Source organism: Tenrec ecaudatus, chromosome 11 (assembly GCF_050624435.1).
Source record: "Tenrec ecaudatus isolate mTenEca1 chromosome 11, mTenEca1.hap1, whole genome shotgun sequence".
In the NCBI taxonomy this organism is placed as follows: domain Eukaryota; kingdom Metazoa; phylum Chordata; class Mammalia; order Afrosoricida; family Tenrecidae; genus Tenrec; species Tenrec ecaudatus.
This window is the reverse complement of record NC_134540.1, coordinates 147,233,405-147,255,233: the sequence shown is the minus strand read 5'-3', so window position 1 is coordinate 147,255,233 and position 21,829 is coordinate 147,233,405. Positions and strand designations below refer to the sequence as shown.

The 21,829-nt window shown below is 38.8% G+C and overlaps 1 protein-coding gene across 1 annotated transcript in view; it reads right to left on the bottom strand.

Annotated features, from left to right (window-relative positions):
• GPC5 (glypican 5) overlaps positions 1-21,829 on the bottom strand; it is a 558,236-nt gene that overhangs the window by 96,991 nt on the left and 439,416 nt on the right. The window lies entirely within an intron of this gene.

Below are 21,829 nucleotides of genomic sequence, written 5' to 3'. Positions count from 1 at the left end.
GATCCTTGCTTAAATAAATCTGAAATACTTATAATAGCTAATGGTGCCAAGTAAACTGCAAAGACATGAAGGAACAATATTCTGTTGGAAAGACTTTTGATTTAATATATCTTAAGATAAATTTCCCAAACACTACAGTAAAGAAACCAAGAGAAAACCACCTGTTCTTGTACTGAATCAGGGCTTTTGGCAAGGGCGACTGGAATATTCCCTGGATTGGACTACATTTATAATTTTCCCTCTCCTTCAAAAGCAATCTTTTTTTAATATAACATTTAGTAGTAATATATTATACCATATACAGAATGCCAGTGCTGGAGTTAGACGACTGGAATCAACTCTTTCTTTTTTATGCAGAAGAATATTTTATTTGTTTGTCTTTAAGATGTGGGATCAACCCTCTTTTTCCCTTTACCAATTGTCTGGCCATTTGTAAGGTTCCTAGAAATGCTTCTCTGGGTTTTAACTCCTATATAATGGGCAGAAGAGCTTGAAGGATTCCTCTATGAATTAAATGAGAATCTACATGAGTACAGAACAGAAAGGAGCTTGGGATAGGAGCAAACAGTACATATATTAGCTGTTAGGCATAATCTTCCCTTGAATGATACTTTTTAAATTGCACTAAGTTCAAGAATGGGATTTTTGTTTATACGATAGTCCCTATCTCTCAAGGTCTCCTTGTTAGGCAGATAGTGCAGAGATGATAATGTCCATTGATGCATGCCCAAAGAGCCAAGCATAAGAACAAAGGGCAGCACAATGTCCATTGATGCATGCCCAAAGAGCCAAGCATAAGAACAAGGGGCAGCACAGTGCACATGCTCAGAGGCCCAGGTTTCCCACCTGTGGTCATGGGTGGGCGTTAAACCTGGATCGGCCCACCTGGGCCAGGTGAATTCAATTCAGCCAATGGGGTCGATCTGGGGTCGTCTACCACGCCTCCCCCTGGAATCCTTGAAAAGGCAGGACAACTTGGGAGAGATCTAACAGAGAGTAGCGAGAAAAGAGATCTTTGTGTGACGTGACACCGAGCAGTCTCTGCCAGGCCGCATGGTCAGGAGGAATCTTATGGGTGCCGCATAAAACCTGAAGCTTCTTCTAACTCTCATTAAACTCACTTGGATCACGAGCCAGCTTCAGCGTGAATTCTTTCTCGTGCGGAGCCAAGGACCAAGGTGTAACTCTAGCCCGGAGAGAGAGATCTAACATCTTGACTACCTACTCATGCAAATATAACCAGTTCACACTCAAGTCCTATCACAATATACTGTTTACTTTTACAAACACTGAAAATAAAGATTTACTGTATCATCAGTTTGGGAATAAAATTGAATACTATGAAAATATTGTGCCATTTACAAAATTTTTTACAAATGTATCATATATTTCCTAAAATCATTTTAACTATTCTTAAATAAAATATTTCATCTTACATTCATTTTGTTCTTTTGCATTTTTTTCTGTACAGATTTTCTTGAGAGAAATCAAGTATCTGCCAGAACTCAGCCCACTCAGCCCACAAGCACAAGTGTAAGGAGGGAGATTGTACCGGTCTCTTTCTCAAACTGCGAATGATGAGCAAGCGTACAGTCTCCAGACATGCCAATGTAGACGTCATCCGTGTGACTACAACGAAAAGCCATCAAACACCAATGTGAGTCGTTCTCTGTGACTGGAGATCCTGAAACCTTTGTGAAGAAATGACAGACCGTCCCTGGGATGCCAATGAATTTCTACCGACTTTTCTGGTGGAAGGAAGGTTAAAATGTAATTTGCTTCATTTTCTTCTGAAGCCATACATAGCGGGAAAGATGGAAGGTCAGGAGATGATGAGTAATAAAATATTAAACTTGACTTTTTAACATCATCTTTTTTTGTTACACAAATTTCTCAAGAGATTGGTTTGAGACCTTATTCTTATCTAAGATACACTACTAGACTTTACTCATCTAGAGAGATAAGAATAAAGGAAGCCAAACATGCAAAGAAGAAACCAGTGCAAGGAAAATAGCATACATGCACAACCACCTCTTCTAGCCTGAGGTCAAAACTGCCACTACTGACCACACTGACCACAAGGTACCAGGTAGGAAGGGAGACAAAGGTAAAACAAAATTCAAGTTTCCAGAGTAAAGCCAAATTGCCTAGAATAACAGAGACTGGAGGAGATCCTGAGATTTACGATGGAAAATACCATTTGAACATGGAACTGAATAGATTGATTTATAAAATTAACAATCACGCCCCTGAGTGGGTGCTCCTTTAACCAGCTAATTATGCAACCAAATGGTCAATATGTACCTGTGGTAGTCACCTAATCTGGTGTCAATCTGAGGATGAAGAGTGTAGGGGTGGAGTCTACCCTCTCAATCCAGAGATAGCCAATGAGACTTCAGTGTGGGCGTGGCCTCATGAGAATTCTGGGAAATCTGGTAACTTCCTCGTTGGAGGTGGGAGACTCTCTGTTTACATCCTGGAAAATATTGCAGAAGACAAGCCACATGGATGCAACCCGACCCGAAGCCGGAGAAGCCACAGAGAGACCCCTGCCAGCGCTGAGATGCTTCCAACGCCACTGGACCCAAAGACTTTCTACCCACTGGCTTGTGATCGTCCTGCATGTGGTTTCATTACACGTATTTCATAAGTCTAAAGAGGACTTTATAGATTGGTATCTAACATATGGGCTAATATCAGACTTATGGCCTTGGACTGGACTCGATTGGGATATTTTCTCAATGTTCAATTCCTCTTGTATAGAAACTCTCCCTTAGATACATATACATGTTTATGGATGTGCTTCTCTAGTCTACCCAGAAATGAGAAGCCAGGAAGGAGAAGGGAAGCTTGATTTCTGAAAAAACAAAACAAAACAAAAATCAAAACAAACCCAGAAAGGAAGTAATGAGACTTCAGACGTGTGAAAAATTTATCAAATACCGTGGAAGAATTTGGGTCAAAATACTAAAAGGAAATGACATCAAATATTTATTTCAATGACTGCACAATTTGTTCTATTAATCGGGTTACAAAAAATCTCCCTTACCGTATAACAATTTCCCATGTTCCAGAAAGAACAACAGTGCATATAAAACACGAAAAAACATTATTCAGTACAGGATTATAAATGCATACATCCAACTATACATTTTTCCTTTAGCTAGAACAAATGAACAGCAAAATAGAAACCAGAAAGAAAGCTCATCATAAGAATTTCGAATTAAATATTTCTTATTACATGAATAAGGAGTTAGGGAGATGGCACGCTTTGATTTTGGGGTGGTTTATGATTGATCAGTGGAAGTCCAAATAATTGTTGTCTTTTCTAATTTAATGAACCGTTTCAAAGAAATAAAGTGAAAACTTCTCTCTGGGCCATTTTTCACGATCTCTTTTCTCCTCTAAAATGCCTTTTGTAAATGGACACAGTTACTAGAAAGCTCATTAAGGAATATTTGATTTTTCACATTGCTGTAAGATTTCCATACTCTTCACATACACCACTTCCCGATTCCAGAACCTCGTCTGAAAGTTCCCGAAGCATGCACTTGACGCTGGAACAGAACATCCTCACAGATTTATCTGCTGTCTCCATCTGGTGCAATGGCGCCATCTACAGCCATGAGGGCACATTTCCACTAGCTTCTCTGAAAGGAGTCCACACATGTTCTAAAGGATGCAGTCCTTACTCTCACACCTTAAAGTTAAGTAAGGACTAGTTATTTTTTCCAGACTACAGTAGATTACAAAATCAATTACTTTCAGCTATTTATTTTAGAAGTACTATAATGCAATCAAGCCATTTATAATCTTTTTAAAAATTATTATTTAAGGATCATTTTGTTAGGGGCTTTTACAACTTTTATAACAATCCATGTATCAATTGCATCAAGCACATTTGTACATATGTTGCCATCGTTCTTTTCTAGACATTTACTTTCTATTGAGTCCTTGGTATCAGCTCCTCTTTTTTCCTGTCCCTCCACCCACCCTGCACCTCGTGACACATACAGATAAGAGATAAGCGCTCATGACACACAGAATCCAGGAACAGGAATGGGATAGCGATACCAGAAGGGTAGGGAGAAGGTGGGAAAAGAGGGGAGGAATGGGGAACCGATCACAATGATTGACACATGAACATACATCAGCAGAGACCCTGCGGGAAAGGAAACGGTCGGTGTAAGTTATGAAAATAATAATAAGTTACATTTATAAACCTGTGAGTCCAATTCCCATACCTAAAGAATGTTCCAGATCTGCTATCATTTTGGTGTTTGGGGGAATTTTTTTAAGGAATATATGAGTATTCCCACAAATCGCTTAAAATTCCAAATGAACACAAATAAAATAAACACAAATGAATTCACTCCTAAAGTTGATGAGGTGACTTTAAGCACCTATGTTAGTTACGCTGGCGAGATGGGGAAAGGACTTGGAAAGTCAACGTCCTGACATCTTTCTCTCCTTTAAGTCTCGCGCCTCCTCACCCTTGGAGGCAAAGTTCAACGCAGTCAGCCCAGGGTAATCAACTTGTCGAGGTTATCCTGCTGAAAAGACATAGGGCAAAGACTCCCACCAATGGTCTCTCCCTCAGCTGTCTTTCCACAAAAAGCCCAGAGAAAAGCGCCCACAGCTTTCCACAGGGAGAGGGAATCTAACCTTTCTTCTAGGGGGATTCCTAGGAAGTGGCTTCTATAGAGTGTTAAATCTACATTATTACACACCGACTGCTGAATTTTGCTGTACCAGATGTTTTTCTTGCAAAGACATACTGTAAATAAAAACTGTCATCAAATGTGATCCAGGAAACAGCTGGCTGCTGTAATGAAAGCATATAAATGACTAAGCAGTCAATTATCTTCCCCTTGATTTTTATACTGGGTGAAGTTTTCCTTTCTAAAACTAGACATGAGAGACAAAGAGTGACCCCGATGAAGAGTATCTCTTCTTCCTCAGAAACAGCATCCATCACAACTTTCGTAATTCTAACCATTGCAGTTTTCTTTAGCTCAAAGCGTCCCTATTGGGTAACTAGAGGCTCGGGAGAAAGGTGCAGCTCCTCTAGTAAATTCTCAATAGCCAATAGTTTATGGCTATCGCCGTGCTGTTCTATTCTGGCAGAATCAAGAAGCATTTCACCATAAACTGGTGGTAACCGAGCACGGAGTGAAGGATGAGGTAGCAGGACGGAAAGGATAAGGAAAAAGAGGAAGAGAAGGAGTGCAAGAGAAACAAGGGATCGCCTTGAATTTTGCCTTTTGGAAAAATGAAACATTTCCAGATTGTGAAAGAAAGAAAGAAAGACATCTGTTTAAGTGAAAATCGAGCTGAAATGGTGGGATATACACGCCAAATAGAAGCCCTCCTCGGAGTTTGGTGTCCGGGAGGATATTGAATTCCCTGCAGGGAAGTGAAGCAGTGCTGGAGCCTGAGCCACAGGGCTGCATCCTCCACAAAAGCTGGCTAATGTGCCATCCTGCGCCCACAGGATTCATGTCCAGAATTCCTTCGCCATCGGTTATAAGATTTACAAACCTCTAGGACCAGTCCCTGGAGAAGGACATCATGTTTAGTAAAATAAAGGGGCATCAAAACAGAGGAAAGCCCTCCACAAAGGACTTGGCACACTGGCTGCAATAACGGGCTAAAGAGCAGGAACAATTGTGAGGATGGCACAGGACCGGGCAGTTCACAGGGCTGCTATAGGTCCGAACTGGTTTCATGAGCCCTAACAACAACAACAGTGCTGGTCCCTTGAAGGTTAAAGCAACTGTAACACCTTTGGGGGTGGACACAAAGCTATACAAACGCAGATACTAGAAAGAGTAAAAGAAATAAATGAGGTCAGGGAAGTCAATGGAGATGTCTTACTTTGCCTGGCTAATTTGCAAAGAGTAATAACCACGCGCTCTCTAGTGTCCTGGTCTCCTACTATGAAGGGAGGGCCTTTGTAGTCAACCTGCCTCATGGTCATTTTTGCTTATCTTTTAAAAATTGCAATCAAGGCAAATGTTTACTGCCAACTTAGCCCTTAATCAGCCCTTTAAATGGCATGCAAACAATGTCTAAAATGTTCTTGGAGTCTTCTCAATACCTAAAGAAAAGTAGACCCCACATGCTTATGTGCAAATGTACTGCATATTCCATCAGGATATTTTGACCCATATATATCATTGAAAATGAATGTAGGAAGCTGATAAATGGGAGATAGCTATATCTTTATATGTATAGTGACATATAGATGTAGGTATATGTATTAGAATTTCATAAATACTTTAGGGTATCCTATGATCTATTATCATTTTCAATTAAGCTGAGGTAAAACCACAAACCTAAATATTGACTTTCTTTTCAAGCCAGCCTATTAGAAGTATTTAACTTCTGGTGTAGTGATGCATACTTCAAATGCTGAATTATCTGAGCCTCCAAAAATTCTTTTTTTTTTTACTGAATCCTTTCTGAATTAATTTAGTTATTTCTAATTTGATATCTATTGCCTTCATGGAAAGAGGGAATACCGGAGAGATTGGAATGGACAAAGGCTTGGTATTTTCTTTATACGTCCCCGTTCAACTCCTGTATTTGCTAAGCATCTCCTCCCTCCTTTCTCTTCCCTCCATCCACCCCTGGTTGAAAACAAAATTGTGAATATGTTTCTCTAATTGATCCAACTGACTCCTTGGTCACCCATTTGGGCACTTCCGACCTGAGGAAACCAATCTGCCCTGTTCAGCGCATGTTCTTGGTTCCGGTGAGGTCTTGAGGTTCTCACGGTCATTGTAAACAAGGGTCAGAGATGTGGCAGCCCATTGCATGTCCACCTCTGCATCACTCCACAGCAGCCACGTGGCTGCTAGTCAAAGCTAATGAAACATCCAAGGTACCAAGTTCCTCTCAGAGCTTCATAGAAGCAAGGAGACTTCCACAATCATAACAGGTATTTCAAAGTAATCTTAAAGAGGGTAGAAAAGGGGATTTATTTCCTCCTATCAAAAGAATTAAAGTTACAGAAATAAACTTGCACAGTAGTTCAGTTCTCTCTGTATACATATCAAAAGCTCTTTTCAGTATTCAGTAAGTAACTGTAAGATCAACAAGGACCTGTACAAACTCATAGAGATTATCGGTATTAGAACTTTTTCAGGTTTCCAAACAAATATATATATTTGCTGATTGAAATGCCTCACGTTGGAATATTTGCTTTGAAATCTCAGAAACTTAGCAGCTCTATCTTCTTAGTCTTAAACTGCATAAAATATATTTTGTCAAGTAAACATATATTGGAGAAAATTAATATATACTTCATTTGGCCTTTCTACTTCTTGCCACCAATTCAAAATGGTAAAATCTTATGCATTATATCCCCAGAAACAAGGACAGATGAAATAAGAACAAGAGCTTTCTGAGTTTTTACCCCCTATCGCCATTTCTGCTACTAAATTTTCACTATTCTAAGAACAATATGATTTGGATATAGGATTTTAAACAAATTTTAAAGAATTTTAAGCAAATTCCCTTCTCTATCTGTTGGTAAATAGGAAAGAGGTGTTTAAGCACATCAGTTATGTGCAAAATACAAACATAAAAAATACAAACATACATGGCATTGCAAACTAAAACATTGAACCATATAATAAAAAAATTCAACATGCAATGAAAGAAATGGGGGGATTGCAATAGGAAATGCTGGACCATAAGGTTAATTCCAGCATTAGATTGAAGTTGGTTAAATCCTTTAAGCTTTTGGGTCTGCTTTTCCATTTGTAAAACAGTGGTTACATACATTAACCACTTCACAAAATTTTGAGGGAATACATTAACAACTGTTATTTCACATCTATAGTAACTATGTTTTGTTTCTTCCTATTGTTCCATATCTCTGCAATGGTCTTTCTTTGTATAATTTCAGGGAAAATCCTTGCATTAGAAAACAACAGCAGGCAAATATAGAGGGCACCACTTCATCCTGTGAAGAAATATGATGGGAAGGGTTAATGGACTCTAAAATAAAGACAGTTTTATGTTTACAACCTGTTTTCTGCAAGTGTTAATCGAGTCTGTGCATTCAATTTATCTTAGGTAGTACTCATAAATATTTTCTTTATTGAAAGTATATATCATTCTAATTCAATCCATAAAGCATGCTTTCAGGTGTGTTTTCCACTTAATTCATGGTTTGTCGGATTATATTTTACTTCATTGGGCTCAGTAAACTGTCTGAGCATCTTATCTGACTCACTTACATTGTAGCTCCACATTGTGGCTATATTGTGAAAGTGTTCTGAGAGTTAATATATCTGATGGGGATTGAGACCTGGGAGGGATGTAACATCACTATTTAGGAAAAATACTAGTAATTTTCACCCAACTTTTTATTTACAGATAAATATACAGAATGGTGGTTCAATGGCATGTAACAACAATAATTTTTCTTAGATTTAAATTTAGGACAATGATCACTTATATAATCTATAATTTAGTTAACTAGAAATAATATGGTTGCTGTTTATTCGTGGTAGCATTTTATTCCAAGTGCTTTGTACCAGAGAAAGTTATCCTATTTTTTATAAAGGAAATGCTCTCTCCAAAATAAAATTCTCTGAAGGTATAAAGTTGCTTCCACCACTTATCTGTCAGTTTCTCATACTGTGAGGAATTGTGTGCTGATACGATATGGAAAACGTTATCATCAGTGTTTACCAGCAGAGTCATCAAAGAGCAGTTTCCGAACTATGAACGGATTACAAAGAATAGCTAGGCATTAGCCCCTTCCAAATGTACCGAGAGCAGCTGCTGAATACCTCATGAATAAAGCAGAATGCTGTCAAAGGCAGCGCTGGAAGATGAGCTCTCAGGTTGGGAGGCAATCATATATATGACTAAGGAAGAGCAGCCTTTCTGAACTAAAATCGACCTTAATGGCGTGGAGGGAGTAAACCCTATGGGAGGAAAGCCTTATGGGTCTTCACTGGCTGATTGTGCGTGACGCAAAATAAGAAGAAAAGGGTGCAACTGTCTATTAATAATTTCAAATTGGAATTTATGAAGTATAAATTTAGGGAAGTTGTAAGTCATCAAAAATTAAATGAACTGCATAAAGATCAATATACTAGGCGCTAGTGAGTTGAAATGGACTTTTTTAATCAGGCAGGCTTACTAAGGCAGGATTGATAGATTCAAGAGGAATAGCATCCTAATCATGGTCAAAAGGAACATTTCAATGCCTATCTTGAAGTACAAGGCTGTCTGTGATAGGATAATACTTAATTGCATTAAAGGAAATTCAGTCAATATGACTACTGTTCACATTTATGCCCCAAACACTACAGTTAGTGATGAAGACATTGAAGATTTCTACCAATATATTCAGCCTAAAATTGATCCAGCATGCAATCCAAATGTATTGATAATTACAGGCGATTGGAAAGCAAAGAAAAGAAACAAAGGAGGAGGGGCATAGTTGGAAAATATGGTTTGGTGATAGACACATATCTGAAAATCCCATGATATAGTTTTGCAAGACCGTGTTAGTCTGGTTAGACTACAGAAACAAATGCACAGAAACTCATATATGTATAAGAGAGTTTTATATAAAGGGTAAGTGTACATTTAGAGAGCATCCCAACCCAGTTCAGTCCAAGCCAGTAAGTCCTACATTAGCCCATATGTCCAACACCGGTCTACAAAGTCCTCCTCAAATTCACAAACCACACGCAATGACACCAAATACAGGATGATCACAGGCCAGTGGGTAGAAAGTCTTTTAATCCAGTGGCGGTGTAAGCATCTCAGCCCTGGCAGGGGTCTCCAAGCAGCTTCTCCAGCACCCACAGCTGCATCAGAGGAGGTCCATGTGGCTTCTCCTCAGGGATGTCTCACAGGAAGTGAGCCTTGCCAGCTGAGGCAGAGAACTAGCCAAGACAGCCACGTATTGTTTTGATCAGAGAACAAAAGACTAGAGAACCAGAAGGGCGAGGTTCGCTGAGCCATTTATCTCTCTGCCATTCAATTAAACTGCCCTTCAATTAATCCCCCATGTGTTTATCGGTGAGGTTGGCACCATAAATCTTAAGGAGCACACAGACCAACAGCTTCTTCAATGCGAAAACCTTTTCCAACATCACAAAAGCTGGTACGGGTGGACTGTTCCAGATGGAATGTCCAGAAATCAACTTGACTACATCTATGGGAAGAGCCTGTGGAGAAGGTTAATGTCAGAAGCTAAGACCCAGGCCATGGCCATCTGTTCCAAAGTTCATTTAAGATCACATTACATGGTAACAGCAAAGACTAAAACCCTGAAAGTGTTTCACCAAAATGCATGTGTCTTTTCTGGCAGACAGTTAGAATTAATGTATTCATTATATCTTCTGCAAAGAAAACTTTTTAAAAAATCACTTTGGGGCAGCATTATTCCTGTAACTATTTCAGAAGGGTTATCTCTCTTGGTTTTCATGTATCCAATGACCTTAACCATACAAATGAACAAATGCAAGTCTATGATTAATGAGGTGAAACAAATAAAAACCATAATAGTAATTGGAGGGAATATTAAAGAACTAGAGGGGTGTTTTGTGCTTCATCAGTAATATATCACACACCAGATTTTAAAATAAATATCAACATGTATTAACCGTGATAGTTAAGTATTTTTGTCAACTTGACTGCACCTATAGGAAGTTATTAGTGGAATTCAGTCTCTCCTCCCATCGGAGCTTGATGTTGTCTCTTTGGGACTGTGGCCTACTTGATATCTAGAAGAGATGTCATGGAGAACTATCTCATTCTCTTCTTATTCCTGCTGTCCTGGATCCTGTGCCTGGCTCCTTGGGATGGTGGCCACTGTGTGCCCTGCTGGTGCTGGGAGTTGTCAATGCTGGCTGTCTTGAATCCCCTCAGCTCTGCATCCATGAGACTTTGGTCCTCCCGCTTCCTGGTTTAGCATTCCAGCAGCTGTGTGAGTTTGGTAGGGTCTCCAGCTGGCATCTGGCCCATTGCCTTGAGCTAGACTGGGCTTGCCCACTCTGCAACTAGGTGGGACATTTTATATATATTTATTTCATATATATCATACACATATTTATCAAACAAACAGGCTTGTTTCTCTAGAGAATACAGCATAGCATAGATGTCTTCCGGTCAATTTTCAAATATTAATGAAAAACAAAATTACTATCTGGGTGAAAATATTTGAAATTTATATTTTTTCTGGATTCAGTTCAAAAAATGATTTTAGAAATAGCTGATATTTTATTTTAGGTTATAATTTTAAAGGTTTTGAAATGCAATGGCAGCTTACAATAGTATGTGAATAGTTTCTATTTAGTTTCTGAATGGTGTTGAGAATATTAAAGACATAATATGCGAAAATATTTACCACTTTCCATAATTTTAAAATATTTATGTTACTTTAAACAAAAAAGCACCACTTTTTGAAATGTCTACTTTCTAATCCCACCACTAATTGATAAAATGTTAGGGGTATTATGATTTCCCTCCCCTGAGAATTTAGTATTTTTTTTACTTTAGTAGCATATTATAAGCATTTCATATAGAATCAAAAGCATGTGTGATGATATGTTGTGTTATGCATTGGGTTATGTATTAGTCTGGATCAAATCCACAGAAACTCATGTATAAGAGAGAGTTTTATATAAAGGTTAAGTGCACATCAAGGAAACATCCCAACCCAGTGCTTCCCAAGCCCACAAGTCCAACATTAACCGGCTAACCCATATGTCCAACACCAATCCACAAAGTCCTCCTCCATCTCACAAAACAGATGCAAAGATGCGGACTGCAGGAGGAAAGCTGAGTCAGTGAATGTATAAGCATCTCATCACTGGCAGGGTTCTCCACATGGCTGCTCCAGCACCCAGGGCTGAATCAGGGTAGGTCCATGTGGCTTGTTCTTCTCAGGGATGTCTTGCAAGAAGTCAGCCTTGCCAGCTAAAACAGGGAACTGACTACAGTAGCTTCACCCTGGTCTGATTATCAGAAAGCAAGAAACCCGAGAACTAGAAAGGTGAGGTTCACCGAGCCATTTCTCTCTCCACCCTTCAATTAACCCCACCTGTGTTTATCGGCCAGGTTGACACAATAAACTAACTCAGGTTATAAACTACAAGGTTACCAGTTCGAACCTGCCAGCCTTTCCCTGGGAGAAAGATGAGGCTATTTACTCTGGTCAAGATTTGCAGCCTTAGAAACTCCATGGGCTAGTCTCCTCTCTCCTACAGAGGTTAGTCACTATGAGTCATAATCAAGTCTATGATAGTGGTTTATTTCCTCCTCTAGTTTATGAAAAGGTAATTAAAATATTATGAAATATCTTATAATTGGGACAAAAATAGTTTAATATTAGTTCTACTTTTGGTTATTTTGCTTTCCTATTAAACCAGGATCCCTCTTTTCCTGCCCCCCCCCACACAAAAATAACACTACTATGTTTATAGTCAACTAGGTTTGCTGTATTAATGAAGTTTATTAGCTGATTCGGTGAAAACTTACCACTGTAGAGTAGAATTATAGAAGGAATATGGACTTTGTGGCCAGATATGTAGTTACAACTAAACCCATGTGTTGCCAATGTTGTTACTGTGCTCAAATTGGTTCTCACTCATAGTGATCCTACGTGCAACAGAAAGAAACCCTGTCAGGGCTGAGGGTCATCCTCACCATCGTATGTTCAAGCCCATTACCGCTGCCACTGGGATGACCCACTTCCGTGACCATCGTCCTCTGTTTTGCTGACCATCTCTTTCACCAAGAATTATGACCTTTAATAGGGACTGGTTTCTACCAGATAACACATGCAAAGTATGTAAGACCAAGTCTCACGATCCTCACTTCAAAGGCGCATACTATCTGCATTTCATTCAAGACACATGAGGTTGTTCTTTAGCAATACACGGTCCTTTCAATATTTTCCAGCAACACCATAATTCTGATCCAAAAATTCTCCTGCACTCTTCCTTATTTGTTGCCCATCTTTCACATGCATATGCGGTGATTGAAAATACCAGGGCTTGGATCAGATGCACCTTGGTCTTCAACATGATATCTGTGCTCTTTAAAACTTCAGAGAGGTTTTGGGCATAAAGTTTACCCGATACATTATTTGATTTGTTGCCTGTTTTATCTATGAGTATTGATTAGAGACCCAAAGAAAATTAAATCCTTGTCAACTTCAAACATTTCTCCAATTATTATGATATTGTCTATTGATCCAATTGTGAGGATTTGGGTTTTCTTCATACTGAGTTGCAATCAACTCAATCCATATTGTGTTGAGAGATGCAGTCTAATTTTCATCAGCAAATGCTTCTGTCCTTGTTTGCAACAAACAAGGTTGTGTCATCTGCATCTCACAGATGATTAATAGGCAATACTCCAATTTTGCTGATGCACTCTGCTTCATATAGTCCAGTTTCTTGTATTATCTGTTCAACATTGAATAGCTCAACAGATTGACTAAGTCTAGTAAAAGGAAACAACTGTTGGACACACTTATCCTTGTTTTAAACTTTAAACCATGCATGATTCCCTTATTCTAGTCTAACAAATTCTTTGTCTGTGTACTGCTTCCATGTGAGCACAATGAAGTGTTCTGAAATCCCCATATTTCCCAATATTATCAATAGTTTGTATGACCCACTCACTCAAATAAATGTCTCTGCAGTCAATGAAACACAAATAAACATCACTGCTTTCAATTGTTCTCTTATGTGAGCATGTCCTCTTTAGCATCCTCCTTGAAATTCTCACAACTCCTTGTTGATGTCTTCCTGTGAGTACTTTTGAATTATCTCCAGCAAAAATTTTACTTGCTGGAAATATAAATGATCCATTGTTAAAAATTCATTCACTAGCTCTATAGTATTAAAGAAATGTCCTCATTTACAAAATGGGAGAAATCAATATGGCTCTTTGGTCTATAAAACCAATATAAACACTGCTATTAGGTTGAATCTGACTCATACCAACCCTATAGAACAGGATAAAAATGTCCCTCTGAATTTGCAAAACTGTAACTCCTTAGGAGAATAGAGAGCCCATTCTTTTTTGCTGCAGAGCAGCTGGTGGGATGGAACTGCTGACTTAGTGTTAGAAAATCAATGCAAAACTCCTGCACCACCAGAGTGCCTCTGTGGTTTGTAGGAAGTATTAAATATTATATTAACTATATAATAAAGGTGCTAGAACATAACAATCAATCTGAATTATAAGTTCCTTTCCTATAAATAAATCTGAAAAAATAATTTAATGGTCCTTAGAAATATAATATCATATGTAATAGAGTTGCAGCTATCAATTTTGTGTCCTATTATTATACAATAAATACACTGAATTAAATAATCTTCTGGAATATTGCCAACCCCTTTCACTCCAAAAATAAATAAATACATATGTTGCCAATATCAAGTCAGGTTTGACTCATAACCACAAGAAATTTTTATTTATAACCATGGGGATTTTATATACATATAGTGCATGTATATTTATATATTTAGTGCTTTAGTATGTCTTGGGACCATGTGCATTCTGCTCTAAAATTTTCTCCTCATAAAAAATAGAAGTAGAAGTAGCAGATGCAAATGTACGTATAGCACGATAAACTAATATTAGTATCACATATTCTATGTTAAATAGAAAATTGTAATAAACTTCCATGAGGCTAAGCAATTTTTTCTGATTCAAATTTTTGCTTAATTTTTTTCATCAGTGGAACCACAACTACCAATGCAATTATATTCTCTCACCAAATCAAATGTCAGCCAGTGGACAAGTTACTTGCAGTTTTGACACTTGGAGGGGCAAGGTAGAGGAAAAGTGAAAGGACAATCAGTCCTTAGTCAAACATAATGTCAAGAGAAACTATATGCATTGTCAACTGTCAGTCATAGGACAGTTTTCTGTCAGCAGAAGCTCCAGCCAACAGCATAATTACTGTGATTAAACTGCAAAGGATTTAAAATATTTTAGTGGTAGTTAAAATTGCTGTTGAATAACTGATGGAAAAGCATGGGATAAAAGATGAAAAAACTATCAGCTAAGTAATCAATATATAAAATACTTTCCTCGGCACAAGTATCATCCCTGAACACAGTAAACAGTCACAGAAATTGATGTCAGCTTAACCATGCTCTATGGAGTTATAAATGATGATAACCTTTTTAATGTAATCATTTGAATAAATGACAATCACCTTGACTATGGCCATAAGAGTACACAATTCTCATTATTGATTGCTAGGTATAATTATCAAATTTAGTCTAAGAACCATTTCAACATATGCCTCTGAAATTCAAGCCCTTCTACTGAAAAGTTACTGAGAGCTTCCTCTTGTTGGCGAAAGCTAGCATGCTAAATACTGAAATACAGATATAAAATGGACGACTTGCTCTGAAGTACTTTACTGTAACCTAGAATGCTTAGTTATTTTCCTATTTGCATGGAAATTCTCATGAGGGGAAGACCAATAGCATAGCATATCCTGTCCCTTAAGAGGCCACTGCAAAAAAATTTAAGTGTGATGTACTAGTAAAAATATGGTTTCAAATAAAACATTGTTATCTTATGGAAAGTATCATTGAATACAATGAATATATTCATGGTGCTCTTGTCCAGTATGTTAATTGATATAAACTTCTCTTTATGCTGCCTCTGCCTTTGACTCATACATCGCAACCCGGATGATAAGAAGCTGTCATGAGGCAAAGAGACTTTCAGGACACAGGTAACAGTACTCTCCCAGGAAACTGTAGAAGAACTGTGATCAGTGTTAGTTCAAGGAAGCAAACTGAGAGCTAGATTCCCAATAGTTGAAAGAATAGGAGAAACAATGGCAAAGATGAGAAGTCGTAGCTAAATCAGGGTTAGCAGAGCTATAATCAATTAGTTGGTATTGTCCTTTCTTAATTACTGAATTTGATTCCTTGTGGACTATTAAATCATGTTTGAAGCCATGTAAAAACAGAACTCATGGCTATAGCTAAAGTTCTCAAAGCCTTTGGGAGTAGAGAAAGTAGAGGAAAATTCTAAAATTTTTACAATAAAATACACTGAAATCATATGCAATTCATGTTTTCACTAGAGAATTTATCTTTAGTAGATTAAAGAGACTACATTATGTGGTTCACTGGAGCTGTACAATCATGAATTCAAATATTCAAATATGGCCCCACAGCATACAGAAATGCTTTCTTGCTAACGTATGCTCAAGAAACAGTGAACTATACAATTGCCTCCAAGATGCTCATTAAGCATTGCCCTATTAAATACTTTAAGAAATCTTGCTGGTAAAAGAAAGTAAAAGTGCCCTTAATATTTTTATTAAATGTATTTCCAAAAATAGAAGTCTGGGAAGCTGGTGCCAGTGTAGGGACACCTGTTTGCAGTTCCCTGTGAGTGGTCACCAGATGTGTGGATGAGGGGGCCCATTGGGCGATCCAGTCTTAGCCCCAGGACTGAAATACCCTGGGAACATTTTGGTCGGTTCCCCACAGATGACTCAGCTCTACTCACCATGACCTGTCTTCTAGATTTCCCCATGCTAGAGAGTCAAGCAGCACAATCCCCATTGTCCCCCCCAATGCAATTGATTCACAGACAGAGCTCCCTGGCTCTCCCCAGATCTACCTGTGCCCCATGAACCTCTGTGCATCTTGTTTCCCTGTGACAACTTCCCTCCACACGCAAGCTACTGTTCTCTGTGTTCCATGCCCCACAGATCACTGTCCCTTGACTTTGGGGATGCACCTACACACACACACATCCATGATTCACCCAGATCTCCTGTTACCCATGCCACTGGATGTCCATATGTGCTCATCCTCCCTGCCCCACCCGGTAAAACATCCAAATCTGCATACTTCCAGTCCACTGCTCTTCCAGAGCCTCCAGTAGCCCACTCATACTGTCAACCTGCCCCACCGGCTACAAGTGTGCTATGACACTGCCATGTACCTGTTAGTTCCCACACTCCAGCTTTTCATGGGCACTCCCTCCCACTCCCCCTCCCCGTGGAGAAATGTCCCAAGCTTGACCACAATAGCCTGATCTCCCCAGGAAGCCGACTGCCCATGTGTGTTCCCTAATCCCTACTGGGAAAATCCCACTGCAGAGCACCTGTATACCACCCCCTACACACACACACAATAACAAGAGTGTAGCTAGGCCCTCCAGATAGATAAATCCATATTTCTCAGGAAAGATCCAGCCCCACTGAGTCAGTAGATGCAACTCAAAATTGCAGCATAGCTAGCTCCCGGTAGTTCCTTGTCTAATTCTTATTAGTCTCTGAGGTAGAAAACACAGGGCTTGTCCGCTGTGCTGTATGTACTGCATGATAAGTAACACCTCTACTGTTAAAATGTCACGCAGACTACAACACACACAGCAGTCATTACAAGAAAGCAAGAAAAACTAATCGCAATGTCCGAGAGGACCTGATGTAGCAACATACATAGAAGAATCAGACTTTGTATTACCACAGAAAGAAACCTTCAGAATATTTCTTAAGAGTCATACAGCATATGATGGAATTAATACAGAAGAGCGAAGAAATAGAAAGGTTACAGTCTACATATCAAAATACAAGAGTTAGTGGACAATGCAACAGAATTCAAGAAAATGTTAAGAGACCTCACCAATAGTCTGGAAGAAGCAGAGAACCGTACATGCGACCTAAAGATACCCAAGCAGAATTCAACAAACGAGAAAGACAATCAAACAAGATAATTAAAGAAGCTGAAGCAAACCTGAGAACAATGAGCAATACTATGAAGAGAAACAATATCTGAATAATTGTGATACCAGAGCAAAAAGTAACGAAAAAATCAGCAGCCAAAAATAGTGAGGGAATTCCTCAAAGAAAACTTCCGTAATATAATAAAAGAATCTGACAGTCATCTAGAAAGCAGAGAAGACACCAATTGGACTGGATCACAGGAAGAACACACTAAGGCCTATAGTAGTCAAACAATCCAATTTAAAGGAAAAGGAGGAAGTGATAAAAGCAGCTAGAGAAAAAAACGATAAACTTTAAAGGCAATCAGATAAGAATATGTTCAGATTTATCAACAGAAACCACGAAGAAAGAATGGAATAGCATTTGGAGACCTTTAAAAGAGAATAATTGCAGTCTGAGAATCCTCTATTGTTTCTATTCATAGTATTATTCATTGTTCTCAGGTTTTCTTCAGCTTCTTTAATCATCTTGTGTGACTGTCTTTCCCATTTGTTGAATTCTGCTTGGATACCTTTGAGGTCACTTACAGGTATCTCTGCTTCTTCCAATCTATTGGTCAGGTCTCTTACCGTTTTCTTGGATTCTGCTGCATCGTACCCTTAACTCTTCATCCCTGACCACAAGAATAGCCAGGTAGTCCTATAGGATGCTTGCCTTTCCCACATGACGGAAGAGGACTAAAAAGGTGAATGTGTTGTTAGACAGGACGAATGTGTTGTTTGACAAGCGGAACCGGAATACATAAACTTAAAAGAATTGTGCTCAGGACATTTCCTACTGAATAAATAACAGAGATGTTCAACAGTTCTATGTCAAGTTCCTTCTTTGACTTGTGACTATATGCTTTTGTCTGTTTGTTAGTTTTGTGTGGAGTTTTTGTTGTTGTCTTTTTGTCTGGTGTTTATCTATACAAAATATGCCAGCATAGGCATGCTTAAAGAAACAGCAACTGGACCAATATGTCCAGGTGCGTACAATGATGGGTACAAGGGAATAGTAAGTATTCCAAAATTGATGGAAAGGAGGGTGAAGTTTTCTGATCATGTTTGTTCTATCTATTTGTAACTGGTAGGAATTACTCTGAAGTGAACGATAGGTAATCATAAAAATGGGGTAGGAAGAAAAAATTATATGTATGCATGTGTATTTATTTATATATGTGTATACATGCACCCACAACAAGGAAGCAGATGGACTTTGGAATTCTCTTTAATCTTGCCTCAGTACAAAAACAAATTTTTCTAACCATGTGTCATTATATGACACTCACTCTTCTGACATGATCACTGAAAACAAAATGGGTGCATAAGCAATGAGGTGAAGAAAAATGATGGTCCCTGGCTATCAAAAAACATAGCATCTGGGGTCTTAAAGGCTTATAGTTAAACAAGCTATCTAACAGGGAATTAACGAAGCCCAGATGAAGAAGCGCACCAACCAGTCTGTGTGATCATGAGGTGTCAACAGGAAGAAGTATCAGATGTCAAAAAATATACAACTGCATGGATGTGAAGGGGCATGGATGTAGTGGAGTCCCAAATCCTACCCCAAGATAATTGGGGAATCAATCTAGAAGCTCCACATCAAAAAGATGATAAATACAGGGTGTGTGATGAACCACATAACTCCTCTCGTTCATACATATTTCCTCCCCTTACTATTATGGTTTTTAGTTGTTTGACCCCATCAACCAAGTTAGATTTGCATATTTTCATTTAAGATTATGCAGTACATGAAAGTCAAGATCGATAATTTGCAAAAAAGCTAAAGGAGCAATGATTCCGTGAAGGTACAGGAAGGGATAGGGTGAAGTGGGGGCAGGGGAGAGGAGCTGACAGCAATGCTGACTGTATAAACTTGCTCCATGGGATGGAACAACAGAATTGAATGTGAATGGACATATAGGATGGTGTAAACTATGTTAATAAAACTATTATATAAAAAACAAAAACAGCGTGGAAAGGCAAAACAAACAAAAAAACAAAATTACTGGAAACTTCTAATTTTCTTGTTGTTCTTCCCAATAGCTCACAACAGAAGTGTTCGAGAGTATTATTTATGTGACTGATCCCCTTGATTAATCAGTATTTATATCTATGTTTATAATATCTTGCTATCTGTCAATTGTTAAGTATGCTGGGCAGCTGTGTTTTCATGATGATTCACTACAATGCTTAACAGGTTGTTGTCTCTCAAAAATTATTTTATTTTCACTAGTAATCAAAATCATTCTGCCCAGCATACACGAGTTAAACACAGGAAGTAAAATGATTATTTCTTTGATCACTTAGGAATCAGAGGTAAAAATAAGTAGCAGAAATATAATTTTTGATATTTATACAATTATTTCCCACAGGATAAGGAGCTGAGTCCTCTAATATATTACTGAAGCCATTTAGTACAATTTTCTTAGCATCTCTGTCATAAGGCACCTCTCTATGTATATGTGTGTGGAAGTGTATGTCTTCTTTTTATTTATAATTTCATCATTTAATAATTTGCTTTCCAATCTATTTTATTCACATAGAATATACATTATGTACATGTGGAGTGATCATAATCCTGCTTAGGTGATTCCACCTATTTCCATATTATATTTTACCTTCATTTATGTTGTTCTCTTTCTTTTGTCATTTTTTTATTGACTTCTTTATTTTATATGCCTTCTCCTTCATTCACGTTATGTTTATATCATATCCAGACGTGAAATCAAGTTAGTCATCAAAATCTTGGACATATGCTGGAGAAGAAAATAACTTGGGTGACACTCAAGGACTCTGTTTACCTGGGTTTTGGGTAGGACCTAGGAGTATGTATTTTCCATAAAGTTTTGGTGAATCTGAAAAATTGGTGTGAGAAGTAGGCTTCTAGAAATAGTGGTCGCTAGACATGTGTGTAAGCAAACGTGGTGAAGAAAGCTGATGGTGCCCAGCTATCAAAAAGATATAGCATCTGGGGTCTTAAAGGCTTGAAGGCAAACAAGCGGCCATCTAGCTCAGAAGCAACAAAGCCCACAGTGAAGAAGCACACAGCCTAAGTGAATACAAGGTGTTGAATGGACCATGTAGCAGACACCAAGGAACAAAAACAATCATTGTGTGATCACCTTCCTCACATAAACGCTGAAGACGAAGGTGTGCATAAGCAAGTGTGGTGAAGAAGGCTGATGGTGCCCGGCTACTAAAAGATATAGCGTCCGGGGACTTAAAGGCTTGAAAGCAAACAAGTGGCCATCTAGCCCAAAAGCAACAAAGCCTACACGGAAGCAGCACACCAACATAGGTGATCGTGAAGGGCAGAGGAGACCAGGTCTCAAACAACAAAGGTGGGGGGGGGGATTACATCACTGTGAATGAGGGGGAGTACGTGATGGGGACCCAATGCCCATCTGTAGACAGCTGAACATCCCTTGCAGAGGGGTAGTGGGGAGGACATGAGTCACTCAGGGTTCAGTGTAGCAACAATGAAACTCAAAACCTTCCTCTAGTTCCTGAACGCTTCCTCCCCTCCCAATTATCATGACCCCAATTCTACCTTGCGGACCTGGTTAGACCAGAGGATGTACAGCGGTGCAGTAGGGATCTGGAAACACAGGGAATCTAGGACAGCACATCCCTCAACACCAGCGGTGGGAGTGGTGACACCAGGAGGGAAGGGGGTGTAGAAAGAGAGAACCGATCTTGGAGATCTATGTGTAACCTCCTCCCTGGGAGATGGGCAATGGGAAGGTGGGTGAGGGGAGACGCTGGGCAGTGTAAGATAAGATAAAATAATTATTTATAAACTATTAAGGGACCAGGGGGAAGAGGGGAGCGGGGAGCGAGGGGGAGGGGAATAAAGGAAACAGCTGATTCCAGGAACCCAAGTGGAAGGCAAATTTTGAGAATGACGAGTGCAACGAATGTATAAGGGTGCTCTGCTCAATTGATGTATGTATGGATTGTGATAAGAGTTGTATGCGCCCCAATAAAAAGATTTATTAATTAAAAAAAAAAGAAATAGTGGTCTCTCATGTTAGGGTGTATCTCAGAATTGTTAGGTCACTGGGGTCACCCTTTGAAGTTGTGCTAT